Below are 14,427 nucleotides of genomic sequence, written 5' to 3'. Positions count from 1 at the left end.
CAAGCATAGAAAGATACAAGGTTCACCACGTGTCCAATCTCTACTCTATTGAAAGACAGAGATCCATAAGGTACACCACTTGTCTAAGCTATGCTCCATTAAATCATAGAGGACCATAAGGTCCACCACTTGTCCAATTTATGCTCTATTGAAGCATAGAGATCCATTAAATCCAACACTTGTTCAAGCTATGCTCCATTCCACCATAGGTAGCCACAAGGTCCACCACGTGTCCAAGCAAAGTGCCATTCTAGCATAGAGAGCCACAAGGTCCACCACTAAATCTAAGCTCTATTTAAGCATAGAGAACCATAATTTCTACCACTTGTCCAAGCTATGCTCTATTCGATCATAGAGGATCATTCAATCATAAGGTCTACCACTTTTCCAAGCTATGATCCATTCAAGCATAGAGAATCATATAGTCACCACCACTTGTCCAATCTATGATTTACTCAAGCATAGAGATTCATGAGTTCCACCACTCATCCAAGCTCTACTGTATTCAATCATAGAGAGACACAACATCCACCAATCTAAGCTCTATTAGAACATATAGAGCCATAAGTTCCACCATGTGTCCAAGCTATGCTCCATTCAATCATAGAGGACCATAAGGTTTACCACTTGTCCAAAATATGCTCTATTGAATCATATACAGCCACAAGGTCCACCACTTATCCAAGCTAAGCTATAGTTGACCATAGAGATCCACAAGCTTCACCACTTGTTCAATCTATGGTCTATTGAAGCATAGAGATCCATAAGGTTCACCAATTGTCCAAGCTATGGTCTACTGAAGCATAGATAGCCATAAGGTTCACCAATTGTCCAAGTTATGCTCCATTCAAGCATAGGCGACCATAAGATCCATCACTTATGAGATCTATGCTCTATTGAAGCATAGGGATCCATAAGGTTCTCCACTTGTCCAAGCTATGTCCCATTCAAGTGTAGAGAGTCACTAGTTCCACCACTTGTCCAAGATAGGCTCCATTGAAGCATAAAAATAGAGATAGACACATTGCATGGCCACAAGCTTCTATCTTATCTTCAATATATAATCCCTAGTGTCAATGATTCATTGCTCTCAAGCTTCATTATATGTCCAACCACAAGTATCATGGGTTATTTATTCTCAATCTCCACCACTCGTTCAACCTAAAGTATCATGGATTATTTGTTGTCAATCTCCATCACTTGTCTAACTTATAGTCCACTGTAATATGTTTATTGTGGTTTTAAGCTTCAACTTTTTTAACCTTCTTTCATTTTTAGGATGGAATTTGAATCTGGGGAAAAAGTGCACGTGGTACTTGACAATGAAATTGTTTGTGTTGGTAGTGTGTGTAGAACCAATGAAGATTCCACTCGTTGTGATATAAAGATAGGGTAAGGAAAGTATCCATACTAGTGCACAAATCCATTCCAAACAATCTATTCTAAAAGCAGTTTATGAGAGAGAGAGGAAATAATAATCACTCTTTAAACTCAAATAGAGAATTATTATGCTAGCTCAAAAAATCTTGTGAAATTCAATCGAGATCACTCTAAGAACAGATTTCTATATGAAATCAAGTATTCATTGCATAACATGGTAATGCCATCACAACTCATGGCGTTTATCATGATACATACTCAGTAAAATGAGTCGGTTTCAAATAGATTATCAATAACTTTCATATAAGGAACTTTATCATGAGATTTGAGTATTGTTATGTAAATTTATATTCTGGAAGAAGCTCTTCACCACTTTCTATGTGGTGTAGGGTTTCAACACAAACATAGCCACATTTATCCAAGCTAAATTGTGTTGTGGTGGCTTTATGCCAAGGGGAAAATTGGGATCAAAAGTATAACATACAAAATTGGGATCAAAAGTATAACATACATTTGGGCTCATACTTTAGACCATGAGTACTATTTATATATCCTGTCCAATTTCCATCTTCTACTTCACCAACAATATATATCTCATCGTCCACACAATTGACATCTGGATCCTCCAGAAGTGAGTACCTAGCTGCCCTTGGAGATATCTTGCACAACTTCTTCCAAGTATCATGGGAATACTTATCACCACCATAAATGGAAAATAGTCATACCCTTTTGAAGATGTGTATGCACAACAATCTCATGACCAACTCCTTGTATATTTGAAGCTCGTACTTCAAAAATAACACCACTTATCTCAAAGACTTTATCCTTTGGAATGGGAAAAGTTTGTATACCAAGAGGATCATCATGCCACACATAATGTGAAAGACATTGTCTTTTAATGTCTCTTATGATTTTAGAGTCTGCAATTAAAAAATGTTTAACATATTTTGATAGACTATATGTTTTAGTTAAGTTTTATATGTCATGAAGTATCAGTTTAACATAATAAAGAATCAATTTTCTGTATGCTAATTTACATTGAAACTTTTTAGTAGATATGTTACTTCAAATTATTGATATAATAAATAATGATTTATCTTTCCTACAATTTTATATTATAAAGAAAAGGTTCAATGCATAATACTTTGAGCAAAAAGAAAGTCAAAGATCTTAAATCAATGATTAATATACTTGAAAATATACATGAAGAAACTATCATTACATGTTTTAAAAAATATATCAAACTTATTTCAAAATAAAAAGCTTAATTACATGACAAGTGGGTATAGAAGCTTATCTCATACTTGCTTCAAAGTTCAAAAATTCAGTAACTGATATGGGTGTCTCACTTATTGATGCTCCTGCCGTATTTGATACTCCATGGTCATCAATGGGCTGATCTAATTGATCACTTTGAAGTTTTGCCCATTTTTTGACATTGTCATGCTGATTTGCGAAGCTCAAAAGTCTTGTTTTAAGCTTTCTTTGGTCGTCAATATTGTCCACAAGTCATAATACTTCCCTTTTCTGCTTTAGTCCCAACTCTGTTATGTAGCCATCACTGAACATGCCAATAAGCTTGAAATTTTATTTGCAATAATTTTGAATGCACTGCTTGATTGTCAACTCCTTCTTGAGTTGTAGAAACTCGACATTTGACAATTGACTCACACTTCCAAAATCTATATCAAGGTGTCCTGCATCTAGTATTATGGATTGTGTCCCTGGATTTGAAGAACTAATAAGTCCTTCAAAGGCCTCTCCCTTGCTCAAGAACAAAAGTGTGGTGAAGAATTCTATAGCACCAGTAAATGCCAAACGCTTTACATTGTGCAATGCCCCAAGAAATTTTATTTTGACCATGTTTGTCATACTTTGCAAAGCAGACTGTAACTACACAGTCTTTATTCTTTAAGAAAAAAGGATCACACATTGTGGTCTTGTTGACCCACCTGCAATAGCCATAATGTCATCTATGAGATCTTTGAATCTTTCAGCTGACCATTATAAATTGCTCACCAAATCACATGTGTTGTCCAAGATATACAATCCTATAGGAATAGGATTGTGTAGATGGCGCTCTAAGTAAGATCTTCCCTCCATTTGGAGACTAACAACATATATAGACCATGGAAGATCTATAATTGAATCTTCTTTGTATTTCACAATGTTGATCGTCGATTGGATATAATTTCTTGCCTCTTTTGGAAAATCAATCTTCTTTGTACTACGTTGTAGTTGTGATGTCAGCCAAGCATTACAGAGTGTCAAGAAATGGGAGTAAACAACATCATTAATGTTGTATGTGGTAGAAAGCTCCTCCTAATTTTCACATGGATTCTCCTCATTGAGCACATTGATTTGCTCAAGCAACTCATCTTGAATAACTCGATCTTATTTCAGTTGCTTGATACGATCAGTCATGTCCACTACACTTGGTGTGTCCTTTGTACCCTTAGACAAAACAATCATTCCAGTCTCTATTTCTGTTTGAATCTTCTCTACTTGATCTTTGTCTAGACCACACAAATATCTAAAAACTGTGGCCGTTGGCTTCTTATTCTCTCTCTCTCTCTCATTGCTCTATGATCTTCAACCATCGATCATAAATAGGATCAGAGTAAGTGACACATATGAGCTTGTTTGGTGATGAATGATGCACTAGTAAAAATCCTTGTCATTTTGAGAAATGTCTGCAAAACCAAAACAAATTAAATATAAGAATTTTAGTTGTTTTCTCATCATATAGCCATGAGGGAGAAAGAAAAAGAAAACTTACATCCCAAGGTGTGCGAGATTCTGCACCTTCCTTTCCTCCAATTGTTGGACGTGATGGGCGTTTTTGAACTATCCGCTGACTACGAAGATGCTTAAGAATGTCATTGTAAGGTTGATGAATATATAGCACCTTGGCCTCCTCATTTGTTATGGATGATATGGTTGTTGCAACTTGTGGGGATGGATCTACAAAAATCTGGGCCTTTCTTTTATCATAAACTTGTATTAGATCCTAGGAGTCACCATCCTTTTTCGTTTCTTGAAATCTTAACATTTTGGCTGCATAAATTGAGTGTTGTCCATCAATGATCCAAACTTGTATTCAACAAGTCTTTCTTCTTCTACCTCAGTACGTGTCATTGGAACTCCAGACTTTTGGCCACAATTCTTTACTGGAATTAGATAAGCACATAATGAAGGCTGATTTGCACTTGCTCCAAAGAAGAGCATACAATTTTGTACTTGATCAGGCTTTAGCTGACAACAATTATAATGATCACGAGCAAGAAAACAATTAGTGACGGGAAGGGAATCTTGTACTCCTTATACTTGAAAGGGAAGTATGCCAAATATTTTTCCATGCCTCTTGTAGCACTCTTCTTTGCTTTTTGGACCTCATTCTCTAAGCGATCATGCTCCACAAACCTTAATAAGGATTGATTGCTTGTGACCTTTGATCTCAAAATGGCCTTATCTACATCTGCAACACCAGCTGTTGTAACACCCCTTGCCTTTTTGGTTGTGATCTTCTTATTTGATTTCTTTTCCTTCACTTGCTTGCCTTTTAAACCAATAATAATTGCATCTTGTAGCCTATCTGCAGTGATATAAAATAAATCTTCATTAACATCCCAACCTCGTGAAAACATTGTCTCCTCCTTGTCTTTGACCATTTTTTCAATGACATAGGAATTTGCCAATAGTTGGTACTCAGTATTTCCAGGTATCCCAATGTTAATGCACTCAATGTCAGGATGTCCTTCAACAGTTGAAACACTTGTAGAGACTACCTGCCCTATATCATCAAATCTATTTTCATCTTTGTCACTAGCCACAAAGACATGCACTTTATGAAATTGTGCAACTTACACTCCATAAACGTCTAAGTACCATTTTCTCTTATCATCACTTGCAAAGTCAACATTAACAGGAACCGTCACAGATTTTTGTTTTTGAACCATTTTTTCTCTGAAATCAAAGAAAACACAAATAACTAGTTAAAATCTATACTGACACATTGAATGTAATAATGCTTTGAAAGTGTATAAAACTTAATTGACACAACATTTTAACTACACTCTTTAAGACTTTTAGATTTTAAAATCGAATATTTATCCAATTTAGACATTTAATAACCAAAGTAGGTGTATCCTAGATCCCATAAGTCATCTAAAATACTTTTTTCAAGGTAGGTTATCTCAAATCCTTTAAAATAAACCATTTGAAATACAATTTTAAGATTGTATCCATCTTAGATCCACCACTTGGCCATTCTAACCAAGCCTTGAAAGGTGGGTGCGTCAAAGATCCACCAATTGGCCATTCTAAGCAAGTCTTTGAAAGGTGGGTACAATTGTTGGTGTATCTTAGATCCATCACATTGAATCTTCAAATAAATTATATAGGATAGGTAGATACTAGACTCACTATTTGGACATTCTAGTCAATTCTTGGAAGGTGGTGACGGTGGATGGGGGGAAAGGGGAACACACCCGGAACCCAAACAGTTTGCCTCTCTATATCCCAGGATAATCACTGCATCCCAATCCACTAGAGTTCACCTTCAAAACTCACACAATCAACAGCAATACACACCCATCTAGCCCATTTACAATCGTGCCACAGCACACACCACTCTCTCTTTATCTCTCACACACGCAGAGGCCCAGGGAAGTACACACATCTCCAACACCGGCACCAGATTGTCAGAACAGAGCAAAGGGAAGAGGGGGGGAAAGGGAGGAAATGACACCAAAAATTAGTAGGACCTACTTCAATTATGGTAAAAAAACATCATCTACACCATCACCAAAACCTGATACAACAGCTCTGTCAATTCAACATCAACAAGCACAAGAAAACCTTGGCAATCGACTACCCCACTTCCGTGTGGCCCTCCTCATTGAGAGCAACCCAAAAAAACCATGCAAGTCGCCTTCACAAGCTTCTTCTAAAGCTCCACACTCAAACTTTGTCTCCTTCGACTCCAAAATGCCAAGAGCTCACCTCGTCTTGAGCAAAAATATTTGCCTTCGGGCGCCAAAACTAGCCCCTTCTTCCTCTTCCTCTTATGCCACTCTCCAAGATCTCTCCGCCCCAAAACTTGCAAAAATAGGGTCCCTTGGGCGTGTGTGCTGCTCCCAAGTTACCAACCCCTCTATTCTCGGCCCCCCTGCATGTGATACCCCAAGTTTCCTATTTCGGGATCGATTTAGCTTGCATCTCCAAGCCAAGCGGGGCCCCTACGAGCACGTGAACACTTTTGCCACATCATCATCCACATCATGCTAAGCGCCACCCAGGGCTGCCGGCGCGGACGCCAGACGCGCCACCGTAGCAGCGCCCCCGCTCGGACGCCAAAGGAAATGAGCTCCACAAGCTCCCACGCCCTCATGCTCTACAATGGGCAGGGTCCAGGTGATATATCCCACGGACTTCCCCTGCCACTATGCATGTGGGTTTACCTAGTAGCCACGTGGCACTGCCCCATGCGAGCCCTCTTAGCCCCCAAAGCTCCATGATTTTCCAGATAGGCCCAAAGATGAGTTTTTTTATTTTTTCTAGCTCCAACTCCCTACAAATGGGTGCTCACCGATCCGATGATCAGGCCGTTTGAACCCATCAAAAGCTACTGTCAAGGATCTCATCTACACCCATATGCTTCTCCCCTTGACAGTCTGACAACCTCGAATGGCGCGCATTGAAAACTGGCAAGAGGCAGCAGATATTCCACAGTTAAGCCTTGTTGGCAACTTCAAAATTCAATATTTGACTGACCTGGGCTCCGTTTTACGTGCAATCACTTCCAGTGGCCTCCTCACACTTCATACTTGACAACCAAATCTGGGTCAGAATCCAAAATCATCCAATGGCACACTTCTCAAGGCGACCAAGTGGGCATCAACCTAGCCCTCGGCAAAACTTCAACTGGGCATAACTCGTAATCCATAACTCCAATTTGCAATCTGAAAATACAAGTATTCTCCATAAATCAAGCGCTATGCGTCCATACACTAACATCCTCTTGGGTCACATGTCCCTAGCTACCCTGTTCGGCAAGGATCCGCAACATACCGCACCTTCAAACTCCAGTACCTTGGGCTCCATAGCTTCGTTTGATGAGCCGTCTAGACCTGCTCCTTCAACACTTTAAGCTCTACACATCTGGCCCAAAAAATGCATTTAGATCAGCCTTCATCTGCCACCCTTTCAGGCCCTCTCTGGAGCCTTTTTGGCCTAAGAAACCACATAAAGGATACATCTCGACTGCCACTTGCCTACACAAGTCCTTCCCATCTGCTCCAGCCCTCTTACATGCATTTGTAGGCATGGACATCACTGTTTGTGCCCTCTGCTAGGATCGACATACTTTGGCTGCACCATCATTGCCCAACCCCCTTGTTGAACATTCATGTTCAACCAGAAAAACAGTTTTATTCTTCTCTCTGCTGCAAAAACTAGCAAACCAAAACAACCACCATATGTACAAGGCCCTACTCCTGCCAACTACTGCCAAACCTCAAGTGGGTTATCCCACCCCTTGCATCACATAGCTTCCGCATGGATCAAAAAACCGACATTGACTCCTTCCATCCATCTATAGCACCCTCCAATAGCGCTTCACCCATGTTTGCAACCAGCCATGCACACACATTAGGTGAAATTTGGACTCACAAAGGGGCCTTTAAGGAGTTTGACTTTACCTCTCTCTACCAAAAGGAGTGCATGGATAAAATTTTCACAAACAAACTCCAAAGTTGGCAGAGGTTTGATAGTTAGAATGTCCTTTTCAAGCTCTATCTATTGATATATAGCATGCCATGAGATTCCTCATATTTTAGAAGATTCTTTTTTTGATTCACCTAAGATGTGACAACTCTATCGGAATCTAAGTGAATCGAAAAAAGAATCTTCTAAAATATGAGGAATCCCATGGCGTGCTATATCATTAGATAGAACTTGAAGAGGACATTCTAACTGTCAAACATCCGCCAACTTTGGAGTTTGTTTGCAAAAATATCCATGTGCCCGTTTTGGTACAGAGAGGTAAAGTCAAACTCCTTAAAGGGTCCCTTTGTGAGTCCAAATTTCACCTAATCAATATGCCCAAAGCACCTTAGCAGTTCTTCTCACTTTTGCATGCCTCATTAACATACCTGGCTATGTAAGCGTACCACCTGTACTAACCAATGCATATGGTCCTGCAATCACACCACCTACTTTGACCAACAATTATGACCTCCCTCCCAACCATGTAAAGAAGATTTCATCTCCATGGAACTCCGTATCTAGCAGATAACATACCTCACTATTGCCCTTACAAGCATACACGCCAGCCATGTATTGCGTACGTCTTTAGACATCTTGGATTCACCCTCGACATCTCCTTCATTTGCCATATGACATGCCTACTTCACTGGACTCCCCACAGGTAGAGGGATTAATCCTTGCATAACTTGTACCCTAGTCAAAGCCTTATCCACAAGCACTTGAATCCCTTCATCCATGGCATCCTCGGCATCATCAAAGCCCCAATCAGCTTCACATCCACAACATACGTGGTCAAAAAGTCCTACATCTCTAACATCATCATGGCAATACATAGGCACCTCCAGCTGCTCTTCAACTTGGTCAACATCTATCACCTCATGAGCTTCAAAAATATGCCCAATCCCCTCGGTTTTTGCATCATCACCATCCCCTTGCCGATTTGGTAGGATAGTTTGGCTATCTATAAAATCAGACTTACCCTTCTTTGCAACGCTTTGAACCAATTGCACTGCCACAGCCACTTTCACTGCTACTTTCATCAACATGGCCGCCAATAGAGCACTGTATCTCACCTTTGATAGCATATCCTCTCTCACTAGCTTGGGCACTTCAACCTGTTCTTCTTCCACATTTTCTACAACCACATCATTAGACACATAATCAGGCAGCTTTACCTTTACCAACACCGGCTTATCAAACTTGGTCTCTTTGTCATAGGATGAGGGCTCATCCGATCCATCTTCATCACTGCCTCCAAGAAACTGGAACTAGACTCTCCATCTTCATCAGTGTCATACATTGACTTGGTATCAGCATCTTCAATTGCCTGTTGCTCCACAAAATTTTAGCCATCATCTAAGCTTTGCACACTTTCTTCATCTCCTTCTGAACCTTCAATTTCTGCAACTTGACTGCTATCTTCTACCTTCTCATGCAAGCTTTCCACAAGAACAGGCTCTCCCTTTTTACTCTGCTCTGGAAACCCACCACGGCTTCCTCTATGGCATGCTAGCTCACTCCAACAGGAGGCTTATCCTTCTTGACAAGCTCGTCCATCACGGGCACATGCACATCATGAACTAGAAACTTCCAAAGAAGATAATCTATTGTTGGCCTTACCTCAGCTGGCTTTTCATTCCGCACCATTGGCACTGCCTTTGACTGAACCATAGAATACTCTACTAGTCTTGCAACATGCAAATAATTTGCAGGCTTCAGCAAACCCAGCTCCAACTTCTGCTTCATCTTTTTGCTCTTCATCTTGGCCAGATACACCATGTCATCATAGGTATCAGCACCGTCTTCTACCTTATCTCTGATCCTCGGATGCAAGCACTCAAGAAACTTTGATAGCTTCAAAAACTGGTTTCCTTTCACCTCAGTGGTGACCTTTAACTACTTCCAACAGGCTTCAAACTGCTCAAGAAAAATAAAAAAATATTTATTTACGTCTTGGTGTACCACTTTTAGCTTTTCACCAGCCTCTGTCGAGGTGACTACTTCTCAAAACCGCTCCAAATACTGCCTTTGCAATTCTTGCCATGAACCTCGACCACCAGCCTTCAAATCATTGTACCAAATCTTTTCCCGTCCGCACATCAACAAGGGAACCATCTGCAGCTTTTTTGCATCCGTCAACATACGCAACGATAGCATCCATAACTCAAAATCTGCTAACCAATCTTCAGGGTCTTCAACACCTTTAAATATGGGGCCAAAGCTTGGCTCCATCATCTCTGTTATCTTCCAATGAAACACCCAAAATGATCGACCATCCCCCAATTGCTGATCATCTTTCAAACACCTACTTCAAACTTCAAATTGGAGCATCAACACTCCTCAGTGGGGGAACCAGAAGATGGATGGGGGAAAGGGGAACACACCCGAAACCCAAACAGTTGACCTCTCTATAGCCTAGGATAATCACTGCATCCCAATCCACTAGAGTTCACCTTCAAAAATCACACAATCGACAACAATCCACACCGATCCGGCCCGTTTACGACCGTGCCGCAACACACACCACTCTCTCTTTCTCTCTAACACACAGAGGCCCAGGGAGGCACACACATCTCCAACACCAGCACCAAATTGTCGGAATAGAGAAAAGGGAAGAGGGGGGAAAAGGGAGGAAACAACACCAAAAATTGGTAGGACCTGCTTCAATTATGTTAAAAAAATATGATCGACACCATCACCAAAACTTGCTACAATAGCTCTGTCGATTCAACATCAACGAGAACAAGAAAAACTTGGCAATCGATGGCCCCGCTTCGTGTGGCCCTCCTCGTTGAGAGCAACCCAAAAAAACCATGCAAGTTGGCTTCACATACTTCTTCTGAAGTTGCACACTCAAACTTTGTCTCCTTCGACTCCAAAAGGCCGAGAGCTCACCTCGCCTTGAGCAAAAAGATCCGCCTTCGGGCTCCAAAATTGGCCCCTTCTTCCTCTTCCTCTTTTTTCGCTCTCAAAAAGATCTCCTCCCCAAAACCTGCAAAAACGGGGTCCCTTGGGCATGTGTGCCACTCTCAAGTTAGCAGCCCCCTCTATTCTCAGTCCCCTTGCATGTGACGCCCCAACTTTCCTATTTTGGGCTCAATTTGTCTTGCATCTCAAGTTACCAACCGTGTGAACCACTCTCCAAGCCAAGCGAGGCACCGACGGCGCCGTCGGTGCGCCCTCCTCATGCCTTCAAAAAATTGTGGCCCCATACGGGCGCATGAACACGACTACCACGTCATCATCCACATGGCACTAAGCGCCGCCCAAGGCCACCGGTGGGCGCCAAACGTGCCACCGCAGCAGCGCCCCCGCTCAGACGCCATAGCAAACGAGATCCCATGCCCTCATGCTCTACAATGGGCACACGGGCCAGGTGATATATCCCGCGGACTTCCCCTGCCACTGCGCATGTGGGTTTACCCAGCAACTAGGTGGCACCACCCCATGCAAGCCCTCTTTGCCCCCAAAGCTCCATGATTTCCCAAATAAGCCCAAAGATAGGGTTTTTTTTTTTTTTTTGGCTCCACCTCCCTACAAATGGGTGCTCACCGATCCGATGATCGGTCCATTTGAACCCACCAAAAGCTATTGTCCAGGAGCTCATCTACACCCATATGCTTCTCCCCTTGATAGTCTGACGACCTTGAATGATGCGCATTGAAAACTGGAAAGAGGCATCTGATATTCCACAGCTAAGCCTTGTTGGCAACTTCAAACTTCAATATCTGACTGACCTGGGCTCCATTTTACGTACAGTCACTTCTTGTGGCCTCCTCACACTGCATACTTGATAAGTAAATCTAGGTCAGACTCCAATATCATCAAATGGTACACTTCCTGAGGCGGACAAGTGGGCATCAGCCTAGCCCCTTGCAAAACTTCAACTGGGCATAACTCGCAATCCATAACTCCGATCTACAATTTGAAAATAGAGCTATGATCCATAAATTGAGCACTATGCGTCCATACACTAACATCTTCTTGGGTCACCTGTCCCCAGTTGCCCTGTCTGGCAAGGATCTGCAACATATTGCACCTTCAAACTCCAGTATCTTGGGCTACATAGCTCTGTTTGATGAGCCGTCTGGACCTATCTGGAGCCTTTTTGGCCTAAGAAACCACACAAATCATACATCTCCGCTGTCACTTTCCTACACTAGTCCTTCCCAGCTGCTCCAACCCTCTTATATGCATTTGTAGGCATGCACATCATTGTGTGTGCCCTGTGCTAGGATCGACATACTTTGGCTGCACCAACGGGTGCAAAGCACAAAATGGAGCCCGAGGCCTCAACGCCAGGGCCGTGCACGTCGAGCTCATCCAGGGAAATGAACAGGGGGCACCACCTAGCTTTGAGCAGCTAGGACGCAGACAACGGTGATTTAAAATAGTGCAAATACTGCAGACCGTAGAGAGAGAGAGAGAGGAAGAAAAATGTAGGTGATGAAAACCCCTTGGGATGTGAGGGAAACTTGATTCAACACGATATTTATACAAACCTCAATTTTGGTGAGATGGCGATTGTGGGGGGGAGAGAGAGAGAGAGAGAGAGAGAGAGAGAGAGAGAGTGGAGAGAGAGGGCCTATAGTGAGTTCTCTAGAGAAATCTCATATACACGAAGACTCTACTCTTGTTTCTGGCAACCCTTGGAGTCAAGTTGTGTGCATGGCTTCCTTCTCAAGTGCTAATTCCCAAGTGCCTCCCCCGATAGTGACCTCTCAGTGCCCTTTTATAGGTGCAAGCTACATTAGTTTAGGATAATCTTGATTAGGTTAGGGCCCTAATCAGGAGAGAAAAAGAAGGATTTGGGTCCCAAATGGTTGACCCTTCCTTTGTCTTAGAAGAATTTTTAAAATGATATCTCCTAAGTGGGCCTTTGTGACCATCACCTAGAGAGAGGTGGCAATATACAATTGGTTTTTATACAATATTTTTGTTTGAAACTGGGAAAAAATAGATTACCCTATAGATATTTACTACGAAGATGTGTCGTGGGTGAGATGCGGGTGAATCGTGAGCTTTGGTGGTGCATCGGTGTAGCGCGTTTGCGAGTGTCGGGGCCGGTCGGGGTATGCCTTCGGCGTCATTTCTTGATGTCGTGTCGTCATCGGGTGATTTTGGTCGTCTTTTTGTTGTTGTGTTGGGCTTTGATCGTCAAGTTTCTTAGTTTTCTTCTTTTTGTGTGTGCATAAGGCGTGCTATGTTTGTTTGATATATGTCCGTGCATGTGCCGTGTTGTTGTGTATGTATGTGCATATGCTCGTGAGTGCGTAAATGCGTGTGTGGGTGGATATAACCATGTGAGTGCGTAGGTGTTGTGAGTGTGTGTGCGTATGTATGTGGGGGTTGTGTGTGTGTGTGTGTTTTGGTGTGTTTTGTGTGATCCACAAGAGTGTGTGTGTGTGAACGAGAGTATAGGAGACGTATTTATTGTTAGGAAATAAGACGTAGCTAAATAGATTTTTGAGTAGATTACTTAATGGAGAGAGATAGATTTCACACACAAGAGATTATAGAGTAGAGAGAGAGAGAGAGAGAGAGAGAGAGAGAGTACACACGATATACGTGGTTCACCCAATGTGGGCTACGTCCACGGGAAAGCAGCCACTCAATGGCTTTAGCACTTTAAAAGAAGAAGTAGTTTACAAAGGGATTAAACCCTTGATAGAGCTCCCGCCTTGCTTCACTCTCACCACCTCACACTCACCTTGTTGCATTAACTTCACACTATGAAATGTGTGTAGAAATGGCCTCCTTTTATAGGCCAAAAGGGTTGTCCTCTCTTATGAGAGACAGCCATGTGTAGCCGCCCTTGTGCGAATAAGTCCAAATCGGACCCTCCAATCCGCCCATGTGTGGCCGCCCTTGAGAAGACAAGTCCGCTTTTGAATTCAGCCACCGGCCACCGGCCATTGACTTCCGACCACCGACCACCGGCCATTGACTTCCGACCACCGGCCATCGGCCATTGACTATCGGCCACCGGCCAACCGATCGGTTGTTTTCCGACCGCCGTCCGGCCATAATATTCCGGCAAAAAGGAATATTCCGGTGAAAAAAAAAAGTCTCGGGAGCGGAGGCCTCCGCCCCCAAGGCCTCTAAAGTTGCCCCTGATTCTTGTCGGTGAAAACTTTGGTTTCCGGTGAGTGATTTTCCTTCACGCACGATGGCTTCTCCTCATAATCGGGGCCTTACAAATGTGCGCTTTTACCACAGAAAATTACAAGGGTAAATCAGGCTCCATACTTAACATTTATTATATTTTTTTATATCTTT

This window comes from Adiantum capillus-veneris, chromosome 6 (assembly GCF_014529385.1).
Source record: "Adiantum capillus-veneris isolate H3 chromosome 6, ASM1452938v2, whole genome shotgun sequence".
NCBI classification, from domain to species: Eukaryota; Viridiplantae; Streptophyta; class Polypodiopsida; order Polypodiales; family Pteridaceae; genus Adiantum; species Adiantum capillus-veneris.
Note: the sequence above shows the minus strand (reverse complement) of the source record.